At 36.2% G+C, this 18,641-nt stretch overlaps 1 protein-coding gene and 1 pseudogene across 9 annotated transcripts in view; both read right to left on the reverse strand.

Annotated features, from left to right (window-relative positions):
• The window catches only part of OSBPL9 (oxysterol binding protein like 9), a 248,303-nt gene that overhangs the window by 162,041 nt on the left and 67,621 nt on the right, over positions 1–18,641 (reverse strand). The gene's annotated exons all lie outside the window — the stretch shown is intronic.
• LOC143674247 (thymidylate synthase pseudogene) lies at positions 525–18,636 on the reverse strand (annotated as a pseudogene).

Here is an 18,641-nt window from a genome sequence, read left to right on the forward strand (position 1 = left end):
TTCATTCTAATTCCTTTTCTGAATAGATACAAATATTCCCAGAAATGATCATGATGATGAACATGCAACTATGTGATGATATGGTGAATTACTGATTACATATGTAGAACAGAATGATCAAAATAAAGAATGTTTGCGTTTGTTATGTGTTAGAAAGGATTGAAAAACAGGACCCATCTATATACTGTCTATAAGAGACTCACTTTAGACCCAAGGACAAAACTGACTGAAAGTGAAAGGTTGGAAAAAGATACTTCAGGCAAACAACAACCAGAAAAGAGTGGAGGTAGCTATGCTAATAGTCAACAAATTAGACAACAATTATGAGACAAAGAAGGACACTATGTATTAATAAAAGGATTAATTCATCAAGAAGACATAAAATTCATAAATATTTATGCACTGAGCCAGAGTGCCCCAAAATACTTGAGGTACACACTGTCAACACTGAAGGGAGAGGTAGACATCACTACAACAACAGACGGAGACTTCAATACAGTGCTCTCATCAATGGATACCTAGATAGAAGATCAGTAAAGAAACAGAGGTTATGAATAATACGATAAATAAATGAACTAGACTTAACAGATATTTACAAAACATTACACCCCACAACAGCAAGATACACATTTTTCTCAAGTGCTCATGAACCATCATCCAGGGTAGACCACATGTTGGGTCACAAAGCAAGTCTCAATAAATTTTAAAAGACTGAAATTATACAAAACATTTTCTCAGATCACAATGGAATGAAGTTGGAAATCAGTAACAGGTGGAAAGCCAGAAAATTCACAAATATATGGACATTAAACAACACACTCTTAAACAACTAGTGCGTCAAGGAAGAAATTAAAAGAGAAATCAGTAAATATCGCAAGGCAAATGAAAATCAAGAAACATATTAAAATTTATGGGATGCAGCAAAGTTGCTAGAGGGAAATTTATTGCCCTAAGGGCCTATAATAGAAAAGAAGAAAGAGTAGAAATCAAGGAATTAACTGTTCAACTGCAGGAACTAAAGAAAGAACAGCAAGCAAACCCTAAAGCAAAGAGAAGGAAAGAAATATAGAAGATCAGAACAAAAACAAATAAAATTGATAACATGAAAATAACAGAGAGAATCGTCAAAACCATAAATCAGTAAAATCAACGGATCCTTAGCAAGGCTGACAGAGAGAGAAAGGATGCAAATAAAATCAGAAATAGGAGTGAGGATGTGTCAGTTTGAAAGTATTATGTTAACCTAGAAAAACTATGTTTTAATCCTGACCGAATCCTGCAGAAGCAACCATTTCTTTTAATCCTGATTCAACATTGTATGCAGAAGCTTCGATTAGATTATCTCCATAGAGATGTGGCTCGCCCAATTGTGGGCGTGGACTATGATTAGGTGACTCCACCCATTCCAGGTGGGTCTTGATTAGTTTATTGGAATCCTTTAAAAGCGGAAACATTTTGGAGAGAGTCAGAAACAACAGAGCCTAGAGAAATGACAGACACCTCAGAGCCCTCAGAAACTTCACAGTATAAGCCAGAAACGAAAAGATATGCCTCACTAACAGGGACTAACTATTGTTAAGCCTGGAGCACAGGACCTCTTCCCCACAGGATGTATCCTACGCCTGGCAAATATTTCAGAAAGCCTCTTTTATCCCAATCCACACCAGGCCAGCATCTCCTTCACCCTCTTATCAACGGCCCTCTTGCTATCGATAATGTCCCATTACTCAACCTCCACCCTCAGGCAGATGCATTCTTGTGGTAAACTCCCCTTACTCAAGATCCACCCTCTGGCAATTACAACCCCGCAGCACTTAAATTTTAAACTACCAATGGAAAGCTGCCAACTCCTAATTTAGTCCCCTATAGCTGAAAACTAGGCACTAGAAACCTGTCTAACCCTTGCCTCCCAACTCCCTACCTCTAAGCCAGAAAAACCCTATCTCCTGCCACCTCTAGGTGGCCATTTCTCTCTATCTCGAAACACTGCCCAGGCAGCTGTTTATTCCTGAAATAAAGCCATGGCCTGAATTCCTTTGTTCCCACCTCGTTGCTGGTGAGTATGCCTTTCAACTATAATGCGCAAACTCCGAGAATTAAATTCAAGAGCACAGGTTATCAGATGAAGGCCTATTATAAAGGTTCCTAGATTGTAAACTCTTACAGCAGTCATATCTATTCTGGAGCTGTAATTGTTATTTCTAAATTCTAAGATGCTGAGCTCTTTGTGTATAACCTGTTATATCCCTGGAACTTCTGGTATTTGCGTGACACCTGAGACTCAGAGCTACAGTTCTACAGCTATGAAAGTCAGCATTACCTTATACAACAATTGTTAAAACCACCAAAAAAGTAATCAGACTTCAATTAGAGATATGAATGAAACTAATCTGGGTAGGACTAAGGTAAATCAGACAAAAAAATATGAACCATATTTTAAAATCTCAACTTCTGTGTGAGACCAAAGGGAGAGATGTTTATTTGGTGCACAATTTATGTTTTGCATAGCACATTATCTAATTTAACTTGCATGATCAGTTTATTTGAACACCATAATTACAGGGAATCTTCAATAGGGAATAAGATCTTGCTGGTTTGTACAAGTTAGTGTGATGCCCCAATATATCCCAGAGGAATTTTGGCAGAAAATAAAAGAGTATTGCAAAGTCCCCTTGAGGGACTGGGGAGAAAGAAGGAAATATTAAACTTCCCCAACTGGGGAATTCCTGATATTCTCTCAAGCAGTGGGGACAACCAATTCAACAGGCTGAGTCCTCAATCTTCGGGTTCACCCCTATGAAACTTATTCCTGCAAAGGAGAAACAGAGTTTACTGATAATTATGCCTAAGAGTCACCCCCAGAGAGCCTCTTTCTTTGTTCAAATGTGGCCTCTCTAATCCAACTCAGCAGGTGAACTCATTGCCCTTCCCCCTAGGTGAGACATGTCTCCCAGGGGTATAAATCTCCTGGAAGGAGCTGGGACCCAGCACCATGGGATTGAGAAAGCCTTCTTGACCAAAAGGGAGAAGAAAGAAATGAAACGAAAAAAAGAGTTGCAGTGGCTGAGAGATTTCAGAGTCAAAAGGTTATCCTGGAGGTTATTCTTATGCATTATACAGACATCTCTTTTTAGATTATGGTATATTGCAGTGGCTAAAGGGAAATACCCGAAACTGTTGAGCTGTGTTGACTTTTTTTTTTTAATTTCTCTTACATAGGCAAAATAGTTTGATTCTATAATTAGCATGTGAAAGAGAATACAGCTGGTTTGTTTACCAGGGTTTGGCCAAATCTATTTTACACAGGAACACTGATAAGAGCAGAACATGGCTTTATTAAAGCAACGTAAATAAATGTAACTAAGTGTTCTTAAGCACACTATGAACTCCATTATGGTGTTATATCAGCTCCCTAAATTTTGAGGGAACAGTTAACATAATTCTTGAAATTTGCTGACCTTCTTTATAGAGATATGAGTTTGAAAAGCATGCACATGTTTTTTGAATATAAATTTTTACTTCCCTGACCTTATTCATAATCTTAGTTTTTTATATATCCTCAGTGAGTTAATCAAGTTCAAAGTCTCTTGTTACTAAAACAACTAGCAGTTACATTTGCTTGTAGCAACAACCTTAAAAGGAAGGTATTTTAAAGTAAATAACAGCTAATAGGTAACCAATAGGTGTTTGTTTTTTTTTAAGTACGTGATCCGGGAATCGAATCCGGGTCTCCCTCATGGAAGGTGAGCATTCTATCACTGAACCACCCATGCACACACCAATAGGTTTTGTTTGGATTTTTTTTTTTCTTTTTAACATGGGCAGGGTCCAGGTTTTTTTTCTTTACAACCAATAGGTTTTTGACCTAATTCTTTTCCTTTATAGCAAAAAGAATTCACTTGCCATCTGTCATGGTTAGGGACAGGTGTCAACTTGGCCAAGTTGTGGTACCTGTTCATCTGATTGGGCAAGCACTGGCCTGTCTGTTGCAATGAAGACATTTCATAGGATTAGGTCATGATCACGTCAGCTACATCCACAGCTGATTCCATTTGTAATCAGTGTCTTCTGCAATTAGTGATGCTAAATGCAATCATGGGAAGCCTTTTAAGGAGGACTCAGAGGAGACAGGTTGCATTCCTGCTTTGGCTGGTGAGCCTCTCCTGTGGAGCTCATCCAGGCCATCCATCGGAGTCATCGGCTTCGCAGCCTGCCCTGTGGATTTTGGACTCTGCGTTCCTACGGTCACGTGAGACACTTTCATAAATTTTATATTTGCAAGTGTTCCCTGTTGTTTCTCTAGAGAACCCTAACTAATACACCATCCAACCCCTAAAGACGAACAACATCCTTGAAACAAGTCTGTTTAAAGCACTTTAGACAGCCATTTCCATTTTAATAGTCAGATGAGGACTGTACCCTTCAATCTGAAAGTCTTCAGCTTTGAAGTCGTCAATTGTTTCAATTTTTCAAAGAATTTAGAGCTTGGGGAAAGGTCTTGGTTCTCTCTGAAATTGAATTTTCATTGCCTTGATGTGATACAGGTACATATGTGCATCTCCCAAAGTACATACAAAGCTACCTGGCTTCAGGCCTATGATGTGTGCAGTCATGTAGTTGAGCAGGGTGTAGCTGGTGATGTTGAAAGGCACTCTGAGGCCCATGAATTCCAACCACTGGTACAGCTGGCACAAGAGATCGCCATTCAACGTGGGACAGAAATCCTAGAATGAGTTGAGACTCTGCATCAAGGGATTGAGAAAACCTTCTCAACCAAAAGGGGGAAAAGTGAAATGAGACAAAGTATCAATGGCTGAGAAATTCCAAACAGGGTCGAGAGGTTATCCTGGAGGTTATTACACATTAAGTAGATATCACCTTGTTAGTCAAGATGTAATGGAGAGGCTGGAGGGAACTGCCTGAAAATGTAGAGCTGTGTTCCAATAGCCATGTTTCTTGAAGATGATTGTATAATGGTATAGCTTTCACAATGCGACTGTGTGATTGTGAAAATCTTGTGTCTGATGCTCCTTTTATCTACCTTGTCAACACACAAGTAGAATATATGGAATAAAAATAAATAATAGGGGGAACAAATGTTAAAATAAATTTAGATTGAAATGCTAGTGACCAATGAAAGAGAGGAGTAAGGGGTATGCTATGTATAAATTTTTTTATGTTTTCTTTTTATTCCTTTTTCTGAATAGATGCAGTGTTCCTAGAAATGATCATGATGATGAATATGCAACTATGTGATGATATTGTGAAATACTGATTATATATGTAGAACAGAATGATCACAAGTTAAGAATGTTTGCGTTTGTTTGGTGTTTTTTGGTATTTAAAAAATAGCAAAAAAATTTTTTTAAAAAGAAAAAGGGGTAGGAGAAAGGCATTTTAATTATCACTCTTTCGTAATTTTGAAATTTTTATTGTATGAATACATTACCTGTGCAAAAATAACAGATTAAATGAATCAGTTTTAAACGAAAAATAAAAAGAGCTCGCCATTGCCCACATAGAACCAGCAGAGGGCTTGGCATGGCGGCAGCGCCATCAGAAGAGGATCGCTTGGATTCCAAACACACATGATGATTCTTCTGTCGTTGGGTAGATTTGATTCTGTAGATCACATTTCACAGCTGGTCTACACTGTGGCCCGAATAATGTGAATTCATATCTTTGTATTCCACCCCAAAATGTCTCCATTGGAAAGCCATAAAATGGGCCCCAAACTCGTCCTTCTCTGGTGGAGAATCCTGGGCCATCCAGAAAGTCACAGGATCCACTGGATTCCCAGACTTTCACTCTCATGGAAGAGAGTTCTTTAGCATTTGTAGATCCCTTGATAAACCACAGCAATTTCTTCCAAAACACCCTTTGAGAATACACGTTTGGTGGTCAGCAGAGGAAATTCATTTCTCAGGCTACTGCGTGCCAACAGGCGGAGCACAGACAGGATGCTGATGCCACTTCGGTCCTACTTCCTGGAGCCACAGTGAAGAATATGCTCTATCTTCCTCAGGTACTGCAGCTCTCCAAGGGGCTGCGGCTCCGGCTCTTGCATGCCAGGTGCCCCCAATTCTGCAGCCTGCTCTTGCTAGGGTATGTGGGACAGCTTGGACCTGGGAGCCAGCACAGCTCTGGGCAATGGTAGGTGTGCCAAGTAGCCGTGATTCTTGAAGACAACTGTCTGTATAGCTTTTACAATGTGACTGTGTGATTGTGAGAACCTTGTATGTGATGCTCCCTCTATTCAGGGTATGGAGAGATGAGTAAAAAAATAAGGAAAATAAATAAATAAATAATGGGGGGGGATAAGGGATAAAATAAAAAGTAGGTAGATTGAAATACTAATGGTCAACGAGAGGGAGGGTATATAAAGGATATCAGATATATGCGTTTTTCCTTTTATTTCTTTTTCTGGACTGATGCAAATGTTCCATTCTAAAAATGATCATGGTGATGAATACACAACAAAGCAATGATATTGTGAATCACTGTATACTGTGGATGGAATGTATGTATGTGAAGATTTCTCAAAAATATTTTTTAAAAAAAGAGTATCTCAAGTTATTCACTTCTAACTTCCATTAAAGCCAAAAAGTAAGTCACACGTGCTTAAGAGTTTGATATAATGACTTACTTTAAGGAGAAAAGGTAGTATTTCTTTCCTATCTAATATCTCATTTCATTTTCACAACAAGGCAGAGTTAGGGGATTCTGAGTCTTTCATGTCCTTCATATCGCTGCGCACACAGTATAACTTTTTCTAAAAAGTAAGATATTCAAACATACAGAAAAGTACAAAGAAGAATATAATGCATCAATGATCTAACCCAACTTGATTAACAAATGTTTGCATTTTGCAATATTTCCCTCATATTTTTAAAAAGAAAGAAAACATCAGATAAATTAGAGATATAGGCAAAAACCATTTGTCTCCCATTTCACTCTTCCTCTTTACCCAGAGGTAATGGCATTCCTAAAGCTGGTGTGTGTGTGTGTGTGTGTGTGTGTGTGTGTGTATGTTTCAGCCCATGTTTCTAAATCTTTACTATATATAAATACATCCAGTAATATATCCAGCAATATATCATTTCTCTTCATACATCTAAATGCAAATTGCTTTGCTTTTTAAACTCAATATTGCTTTGAGGTTTAGCCACCTTAAAATATATATAAATATACACATACATATGTATTCATTTTCATTCTATCTGCTATTTCATCACATACATATATCATGATTTACTAATTCTCCTGTGTATGTTAAGGTTGCTTTTAATTTTCTTATTCCAACAATGCTGCAATAACCATCACTTTAAATGTCTTCTTGTAACACTGGGGCAAGAATGTTTCAAGCATAAACTCTAAAATAGAATTAAGGGGTTATGGAATTAGGCATTCCTTCAACCTTTTAAAATACTGCAATACTGCTCTCCTAAGTAACTGTACTGATTTACATCCCTACCAGCAATGTATGAGCGTTCCTATTTCCCACTCACTGGCCAGCAATAGATACAATCAGACTTTATAAATATTTGGTAATCTGATGAAAATACTAATGTCCTGGATTTTTAGTTTGCATTGATACCACTGAGAATAGGAATCTAGTTACACTTACTGTCATTCTTATTTCCTCTTCTATAAATATCCTTTATACATTTTCTTATTGAGTCATTTGTCCTTTTTATTGATTTCTTTATATAGCCCAGGTAATAATCTTTTGAAAGTTGTATGTTTTATAAATATTTTCTCTCCTATCCATGGGTTGTCTTCTTTTTGATTGTAGTATATTTGTTGTTCAAAACTTTTAAATTTGAATGTTGCCAAATCTACTAATCTTTGCCATCATGGTTTGTGCTTAAGATATCCTCTTCTATGCTGTCTTCTAAGTTTCAAATTTCATTTTATGTCTTTAAATCTTGTTCTGTAGTTGAATTTTCAAATATTCCTCAATATTTGTCCCTAAGTGTACATATTCTTGTGAAATTGAAGATTAATAAAATATTTATTCATTCCAACTTTAAAATAACCTTTATCAGGTAAAGAGTGTTTGCCTCTAGTTTCATTTCATTTACTTCTTCTACACATTTACTCAGATGGCCAGTTTTTCTCTTCTAATCTGTTAATACTGTAAAGTAATTGTTTTTGTATGCTCTATAGAGGGGGTCACATTTCATTCTTTTCCATGTGAGTATCCTGTTACTGTAGCACCATTTGTTGAATTTTTGTTTTGTTTTTTTGTTTGTTTGTCTGCTTGTTTGTTTTAGGGAGGTACATGGGCCAGGGGACTCAAACCCAGGTCTCCCACATGGCAGGTGACAATTCTACCATTGAACCCCTTGCACCTCCTTTAATTAATTTTTAAATTAGCATTCTGGGATTTCCAGAATAACCCTTATTTGGTCATAGTACATTTGTTTATACATTACTGTTATGGTTTACTACATTTTGTTCAGGATTTTGGTAACCACGTTAAGAAGGGATGCTAGCCGAAAAATTTCCTTTCTTATAATGTCCTTGTGTGATTTTGTATCAAGGCTGTGCCAACCTCATAAAATAAGTTAAGGGGTCCTCTCTATTTCTACTCTCAGGAACAAAAGAGGTATCTGTTCCCAGAAGGTATGGTAAAATTCACCTGACACTTTTTTGTCAGTAAATTTTAACTACTAGTTCAATTTCGAAATGTTTATGGTACTTTCAGGTTTTCTATCTCTTCTTATATTAATCCTAGTGATTTCTACTCTTCTAGGAAATGATCCATTTACATACAAGCTTTCAAGTTTACTGGCATTAAGTTATTCGTGGTAACATGTTTCTGGATTTTTCATGTCTACTGTGGTAGACTGAAATATGCATCCTCTCAAAAGACAGGTTCTTAATTTTAATCCACATTCCTGTGGGTTTGTACCCATCATAAATGGGATCTTTCAAAAAATGTTCTTTTTAGTTAAGATGTGGCCAAACTGAATCCGGATGGGTTTTAATCTTTATTACTGGAGGTCTCGTAGAGAGAAGGCCACAGAGAAAACCTAGAATTCAGCAGAAACATGAAGAGCATACACAGGGAGAAGAATATCATCATGTGATAAGAGGCAGAATTGCAAGAAAGAAACCCCAAGGATTCCTACAGACTTTGGCAAAAAGTGTGGTCTTGTTAATACCTTAATTTTGGATTCCTAGCCTTCAAAATCATGAGACAATAACTGCTTATTGTTTAAGCCTAACCCACTGTGTGATATTTGTCATAGCAGCAGGGTAAACTAAGACACTAGTATATACATAGTGATCTCTCCTTCTTCATTCTTATTATTTGTGCTTTTGCTTTTTCCCTCAAAACAATCTTGCCAGTTTATTTTAGTACTTTATTTTCATAGAACCACCTTGAAGTTTTTTGATGCTCTGTTGAAACAAACATTTCATTATAAATGTTTATCTTCTTCACACTTTCTTTAGTATTACACTTTTCTTAATTTTAAATTTAATACTTAATTAATTTTAAATCTCTATTTTATAATGTATTCAAGATTATAAACTACAGATTGTTTTAGAAGCAACACATACCTTTTAATATGTTGTCCCTTCATTATCATTTGTGTTTAAATATTTCATAATTTCCATTATGATTTCTATATCCATCCATCAATTAATTTGGAGTACGCATGCGAAGAGCAAGGAGATGGGGTGGTTACTATTTGTTAAGGATTTCTAAATTCTCATACTGTTGTCAAAGAATATTGTCTATGTGATATGAGTCTTTGGTAGTCTCTGTTTCCATACCAATTTAAATTTTTTTCTTAATGTTTTTTATATCTGATATTAATACTGTTTCCCATCCTTTTTTTTTCTTAGCAGTTTTCCTGGAATATCTTTTTATCATATTCTTTTTTATTTACTTTATAATTTGTAGTTATGAAATATTATAAATATTCAGAAAATATAGCCCTAATGACATCTAAGTATTGACTAGAGAAATTAAGTAGATGTTTCCATTTCGCCCAAGGGAAGACATTTTCAGGTCATATTTAAAGAGAAGAGATGAACTTTGCAAAAAGGCCATTGAATTAACAAAAAAGGCAGAAATTAAGAGAATAATTGTTCATAGTGAAAGGACAAGACAATTGACACAAGTCCTCACAGGATGTAGATCTAAGGGGAGAGGAGTTCTATGTTAATCTAAAAGTAAGAGCTCACTGGAGTCATTCTAAGATGCCACTGATTTTAAGATGTATCCCAATGCCAGAGATGTTAAAATATGAAAAAAAAAATGTTGCAGAATCAATGAAATAAGGCATTAGCAGAAGAAAGTGCAAAAACAATGATCTGTCCTGTACTGGTCAACGAGAGGGAGAGGTAAGGGGTATGTATGCATGAATTTCTTTTTTCTTTTTATTTTTTTTTCTTGAGTGATGCAAATGTTCTAAAAAAATGATCATGGTGACCAATACACAACGATGTGATGATTTTGTAAGCCATTTATTATTTATTGTACACCATGTATGGAATATATGTGTGAAGATCTGTCAATAAAAATATTTTTAAAAGAACCTACTAACTCCCAAATATGTGCAACTTCTTAATATATTAATTAAATTTATGCTCACAATTCTATGTGTAAACAGCATGAAGTCCATTGCACAGATAAGGAAAACAGGGCTCAGAATGTAATGGTCAATTGCCTAAAGCCACCAAGCTAATAAGTGACAGAATCCAGATTTGAATTTCTTCTCGTATATGTCCTGTTCTTGCCCCACATCGCCTCTCTAATGTTGCCATTTATCCATTTAGTAGATACTACGTGAAAACATCAATATTTTGCTTTTGGCTAGTATGGGGGTGGGGGCGCAGAGAATCAAGCACCAGTACTCAAGCAACATTCCACCTTTCCATCAGGGCAAGAGCACCATCTAGTGGCATGCTCTTTGCAACCAAAATAGTCAAAAAAAAGAGATGGGAAGAAAATTGCTCTTCATTCATCTGCTTTCCTCCTTTGTTTTTAGACAACTCTGCATCAAGTTGGGGTATCTGCATTAACTCTTCTAGTCAAGAAGCATGGGAATCTGATAACATTAAGGAACATTTTGAATAGGGTTTTAAAATGAGACAAATCCAAGTTCAATCCCAGATGCACCATTTACTAATTGTGTGACTTGCTAATGCAAGTTACTAAAAATGGCTTGAATCTCAGTCTTCTCATCTGTAAAATGGAATAACACCACTTACTTGACAGGGTTATCATGGGAATACATGTGAAAGTCATCTATGACGGTGCCTGATTCATAGAGCTTCTCAATAATTCCTTGTTTCTTTCCCCACTCTCCTTCTATGTAGCCTAAAACTACACAGGTATTTCACTTTGTTTTTCAGAAAACATATCATACCACTGGCTCATCTTGTGTTTAAAGATAACAAATTCCATAGTTCTTTTATATGCAACTCATAGTAAAGTCACATTTCCCAACATTTAGTCATTAATTTTAAAAATTCATAAAATCAACAATAAGCTTTCATTTTTTAGTATCTGCTATATGCCAGGCACCTGTGACAGTGGATAGAAACTCACTACCAAATATGGAAAGGAGACAAGTGAATACATAATGCCATGTAATAAATACTTCCCTGGATGTTACCTGACAAATGGTATGAAAATGAAGGGTGGGGGACCTAACATAGCCTGTTGGAAGGATGTGAATCAGGAAGACTTTACAGAAGAAGTAACATTTGAAAAGTCTCCTGAAAGATGAGTTCACTATATAGAGGGCACAGAACATTTCTGACACAAGAAAAAATATGTCAAAAGCAGTGAGGAAGTGAGGGAGAGTTTAAAATTTTCACAGATAAACAAATGCTGACAGAATATGTTAACAAGAGACCTGTTCCACAAGAAAGATTAAAGGGCGTTCGGTCAGCTGAAAAATAAAAAAGAGGAGAGAGAGGTCTGGAGGAGGGCAGAGAATTGAAGGGTATTAGCAAGGGTAATTTAAAGGATAAAAAGAGAGAGAGAAAAAAATAGATCTGATAAAAACCAAAGGATAAGATGGTTGAATCAAGAACTGTCTTTACAGTAATAATTTTAATGTTAACAGAGTAAACTCCCCAGTTAAAGACACAGATTGACAGAATGGATTAAAAATACATGATCCATCTATATGTTGTTTACAAGAGACTCGTCTTAGACCCAAAGATACAAAGAGGCTGAAAGTTAAAGGATGGAAAAAGAATTCCATCCGTAGTAATAGCCAATGAGAAGTTAGTAGTAACCAAAAGAAAGCTGGGGTAGTTACACTAATATCAGACAAAGTAGATTTTAAATGTAAAGATGTCCAAAGAAACAAGGAAGGACACTATATATTAATAAGAGGGGCAATTCAGCAAAAAGAAATAACAATCTTAAATGTTTATACACTCAATCTAGGTACTCCAAAGTAAATAAGACAAACACTGGCAAAACTGAAGGGAGCAAGAGACGTTCTATAGTAATAGTGAAAGACTTCAACACACTGTTTTCTCTTTTTTTTTTTTTCATTTGCATGGGCAAGCACCTGAAATGGAATCCAGGTCTCCAGCATGCCAGGTGAGAACTCTGCCTGCTGAGCCATCGTGGACCACTTGCACCGCTCTCTTTTATACATGAAACAATCGGACAGAGGCTCAATAAGAAAACAGAAAATCTAAACAATATGATAAATGAATCAGTCTTAACAGACATATATAGATTATTGCACCTGAAAACACCAGGATATACATTTTTTCAAGTGCTCGTGGAACATTCTCCAGGATAGATCATATGCTGGGACACAAAACAAGTCTTAGTAATTTTGAAAAGATTGAAACTATTCAAAGCACTGTCTCTGATTATAATGGAAGAAGCTGGAAATCAAGAAGCATTGCAGAACTGGAACTTTCACAGATATATGGAGGTTAAATACAACCTCTTAAACAATCAGTGGGTCAAAGAAGAAATTGCAAAAGAAATCAGTAAATATCTAGAGATGAATAAAAATGAGAATACAACCTATGAGATGCAGCAAAGGCAGTACTGAGAGGGACATTCATAGTTCTAAATGCCTACATTAAAAAGCAAGAAAGAGCTAAAACCAAAGACCTAACTGAATAACTGAAGAAACTAGAGAAAGAGCAGCAAACTAACCCTAAAGGAAGTAGAACAAAAGAAATAACAAAGATCAAAGCAGAAACTGATCTGCTTTGAATTACAGAACAAAAAATCAATAGAGAGAATCAATAAAACTAAAAGTTGGTTATTTGAGACAATCAAGAAGATTGGCAAACCCTTATCTAGACTAACAAAGTAAAAAAAAGAGAGAAGATGCAAATAAATAAAATCAGAAATGAGAGGGGGTCATCACCAGAGACCCCAAATAAACAAACAAAAAAAAACTGTAAGAGGATACTACGAACAACAGTATGCCAACAAACTAGACAAATGAAATGGGCAATTTCCTAGAAACACAGAAAACAACCTACACTGACTTGACAATAAATAGGAGACCTCATCAAACCAATCATAAGTAAAGAGATTCAGTCATCAAAAACCTCCCTACAAAGAAAACCCCAAGGCCAGACATCTTCACAGAGGAATTTTACCAAATATTCTAACAAGAACTAATACCATTCCTGTTCAAACTCTTCCAAAAAAATTGAAGAGAAGGAACACTATCTAACTCATTCTATGAAGCAAATATCACACTAATACCAAAACCAGATAATGATACAAGAAAGCAAAACTAAAGACCAATCTCTCTAATGAATATAGATACAAAAATTCTCAACAAAATACTTGCAAATCAAAGCCAATCGCACATTAAAAGAGTTGTACCCCAATGCCTGGATACATTCTAGAACATATTAAGCAGATAATAAAAAAGCATTGGCAAAGTCCTTTGAGGGATGGGAGAAAAAATACAAAACAGTTAAACTTTGTATCAGGGAATCCCCTGATACTGTGTCAAACATTGGGGACACCCAGAGTCAATGGGCTGGGCCCTTGATCTTGAGGCTTGCTCTTATGAATTGTGGGTAGCAGAGAAGTTTAGTCTGCCTAGATATTAGGCATACCTATAGGCAGAGTTACTTCCGGAGGACCTCTTTTGTTGCTCAGGTATGGGCTCACTCTCTCTAAGCCCAACTCTGCAAGTGAAATCATTGCCCGTCCCACAATGTGGGACATGACATCCAGGGGTGAAAGTCTCCCTGGTGGCATGGGTGATGACTTCCAGGGATTAGTCTGGCCCTGGCACTGTGGGATCAACAATTCCATCCTGACCAAAAGGGGGAAAAGAAGTGTAATTAAGAAAGTGTCAGTGGCTGGGAGAGTTCAAACAGAGATGAGAGGCTACTCTGCAGGTCACTGTGACACAAACTTCAGTTAGCCATTGCTACCTATTATAACTTGGTAAACTCGAACCAAAATCATTCCAGCTAATCCTAAAGAACATCTAAGGACAATATACAGGATTCTACAGAGGTTCCATGCACTAGGGTAACTTTCCAGACAATTACAACCTCCACATGGGTCCCTGGACCAGATAGGTCCTGAAACCTAAAGGGCCCAGCCTCTCCAGAGCATCAGCTTATTCTGTCTCCCTAGCCCATTTTGTTGACAAACCCCTTTCAACATGAAAGAGTTAGAGTGGCCACAGCCCAAATATTCCTAAAGAGTGGGACAGAAAGATCAAAGGTGATGGTGGAATTATAAAGAGAAGGTAGGGTTTGAGAGACGAACATGATTGCTGGATCTTTAAATTGATATTTCTTTTAGTCTCCAGTGTCTTAGAGCAGCTAGAAGTCAAAACCTAGAATTGTGGAACTGTGGCACATGCCAAGCTCTGGAATCTGTTCTACCACTAACTGTTGTGCTGTGCTTTGAAATTTGTTGTTTTTTGGTACATATGTTATTTTTCACAAAAGAAAAAAAATTCGATTGTGATTATAAAAAAAAAAATTTATTCCTTCTAGTCTCCTATATTCTGGAGTAGCTAGAAGGAAAAATCTGACAGGATCATACGGCAGCCCATGACAAACTCTGGGATCTGTCCTGTAACTACTTGTTGTAGAGTGCATTGAAAACTATTGCTTTTTTCTTTCTTTGCTTTGTATATATGTTATAGAATACAATTTAAAAAGTTAAAAAAAAAAAAAAAAGGATTGTACACCATGACCAAGTGAGGTTTATTCCAGGCATGCAAAGGTGGTTCAACACAAGAAAATCAATCAATGTAACAAAACGCATTAACAAATTGAAAGGAAAAATCACATGATCATCTCAATCAATGCAGAAAAGGCGTTCGACAGAATTCAGCATCCTTTCTTGATTAAAAAAACTTCAAAAGGTAAGAATCAAAGGAAACTTCCTCAATATGACAAAGGGCATATATGAAAAACCCACAGCCAGCAAACGGTCACCACTGTTATTCAACATTGTGCTAGAAGTGCTTACTAGAGCAAATAGCCATGAAAAAGAAATAAAAGGCAGCCACATTGAAAAGGAAGAAGTAAAACTCATTATTTGAAGATGACATGATCCTATATTTGGGAAATCCCAAGAAATCTATGACAAAGGTACTTGAACTAATAAATTCATCAAAGTGATGACATACAAGATCAACACACAAAAAAACAGTGTTTCTACACACTAGGAATGAGTTAACCAAGGAGGCACTTGAGAAAAAAAATTCCATTCATAGTAGCAACTAAAAGAATCAAGTATCTAGGAATAAATTTAATCAAGGATGTAAAGCAGCGGTACAAAGAAAACTATAAAACATTGCTAAAAGAAAGTAATGAAGATCTAAATAGGTAGAAAGACATTTCATGTTCATGGATAGGAAGGTTAGATGTCAATTCTACCCAAAGTGATACAGATTCAATACAACACCAGTCAAAACTCCAACAACCTACTTTGCAGACTCGGAAAAGCTACTCATTAACCTTATTTGGAAAGGAAAAAGGCTTCAAATAGACAAAAGCATCCTAAAAAAAGAACAACAAAGTAGGAGGACTTACACCTACTGCTTTAAAGAATATTACAAAGCCACAGTGGTCAAAACAGTATGGTACTGGAAAAAGATAAACATATTAATCGATGGAATTGAAATGAGAGTGTAGAAATAAACCAGCAAGTCTTTTGTCAAACGATCTTTGACAAAGCCCCCAATCCACTAAACAGGGACAAAATAGTCTCTTCGACAAATGGGGATGGGAGAATTGGATGTTCCTATCCAAAGGAATGAAACAGGACCTCTACCTCACATCCTGTACAAAAATTAACTCAAAGTGGATAAAAGAACTAAATATAAGAGCCTGCACTACAAAAGTCCTAGTAAAACAAAAGGGAAACATCTTCAAGACCTAGAGACAGGAGGTAGCTTCTTAGACCTTAAACCTAAAGCACAATCAATGAAAGAAAAAATAAAATGAGAATTCCTCAAGACTGAATACTTCTGGGCTTCAAATGACTTTATTAAAAAGGTAAAAAGGCAGCCAACTCAATGGGAGAGAATATTTGGTAACCATATAACTGATAAGGGTTTGATATTTAACATATATAAAGAAATCCTATAACTCAATAATAAAAGGACAAACAACCCAATTATAAAATGGGCAAAAGATATGAAGAGACACTTTTCCAAAGAGGAAATACAAATGGCTAAAAAGCACATGAAAAGAGGTTTATCTTCATTAGCTGTAAGGGAAATGCAAATCAAAACCACAACGAGATATCATCTCACACTTATAAGAATGGCCTTATTAAACAAACAGGAAACTACAAATGTTGGAGAGAATGTGGAGAAATAGGGACACTCATTCACAGCTGGTGGGAATGGAAAATGGTACACCACTGTAGAAGACAGTTTGGCCGTTCCTCAGAAAACTAAGGGTCGAGTTGCAATTCCACTACTCAATATATACCCAGAAGACCAGAGAGCAAGGACAGGAACAGACATTTGCACACTGATGGTTAGAGCAACATTATTCATAATGCCAAAAAATGGAAACAATCCAAGAGTCCATCAACAGATGATTGGATAAACAAAAGGTGGTATATACATAAGATGAAATATTATGTAGCAATAAGAAAGAATGAAGTCCTGAAAACAACATGGATGAAACTTGAGGACATAATGCTGAATGAAATAAGCCAGACACAAAAGTGCAGATAATGCATGATTTCACTAATACAAGGGCTGGCTGGCAAAATTCTCTATCTTAACCTGTGTTAAGATTCATAATTAATTAAGCTACATATAAAAGGAAATAAAACTATCAAATGCAGAATGAGACAGTGGCCCAAGTCCAGCTTGTATTCATCTAAAAAGCTATCTCAAGGGCAGGCAATGGTGGCTCAGTGGCAGAGTTCTCAACTGTTATGCTACAGATCCAGGTTCGATTTCCGGTACCTGCTCATGCAAAAAAAAAAAAAAGTGGTCTCAATACCAGCTCTGCCAAATTATCACTATCAAGCCTATCTCAAACCAAAAAAGCAGTTAATACCAGACTGGATGGTGAGTGAGATAAATAGCAAGTGCTTAGAAAAGAAATATACAAAGTTGACAAGAGACAGCAAAGGATGAAAAAAAATCAGTAAATAGTACAGAGGAAAAAAATTAAGTTGAATTTTTAAAAATCTTAAGTCACCACATATACACCATATGCTCAAAACAGGCCTGTCTCATTTCTATCCTGCACATCTGTCATACTTACTTCTATCTCAGTGCCAGAATTTTTCCATTACAATTTGGTTTCTTCCTCAGAATTATTTTCCAATTCTATCAAATATGTTATAACTTCAAGATGTGAATAAAAGGTGGTAGAAAGAAAGCAGAATAAAAGATGGCTGAAGAAAAGAATTCACCTAGTTATAGAGAAAGGTCTTTCTTTAGATTCTATAATTAGAGAAACTGTTTCCCCAGCCATGTACTCTTTCTTGCCTTTACCCATTTGGACAATGGTGGAAACTTGATTGCACTGACATGCGCAACATTTTATGCTTACAGCGTAAAATATACAAAGGATTTAGAAGACTCAGTATGAAAAAAACTGCAATTTATCTCAGTAATTTTTATTGACTACACGTTGAAATAATATTTTTAATATACTGGGTTATCAAAATATACCATTAAAATTTATTTAACTTGTTTCTTTTTCACTTTTTTAATATGGTGACCAGAAATCTTTAAATTACATATAAGTACTGCATTATATTTCTACTGGACAGCACTACTATCTAGACCATTATTAAATAGTGTTGAATAGGATTCACAAAACAGCAAATGGTAGAGATTTCTGGAGTTTTTTCTGTTTGCTCTACCACCAACACTGCACCTCATTTTACCTCCAGCTCCTGTACCAGTCTATAAAGTAGAAGTTAAAAAAGATGAGTAGCTACATTATGTCAGGGATGAAACATTAAACCATGGGCCAAGAGAACTGAGTTTTAGCCCTGGTTCTGGCACTAACAGGTACCCCAGGGGAAACAATTTCCCTCTCTGTGCCTTAGGTGCCTGTCCCAACAATTAAGTAAGGAAGCTAAATGAAATTTAGACTTCATATGATTCTGTCAAAATACAATTTTCTTTCTGTCACAAAATGATATTCATAAAAATGAATAAATACTC

Source organism: Tamandua tetradactyla, chromosome 2 (genome assembly GCF_023851605.1).
Source record: "Tamandua tetradactyla isolate mTamTet1 chromosome 2, mTamTet1.pri, whole genome shotgun sequence".
Taxonomy (NCBI): Eukaryota; Metazoa; Chordata; class Mammalia; order Pilosa; family Myrmecophagidae; genus Tamandua; species Tamandua tetradactyla.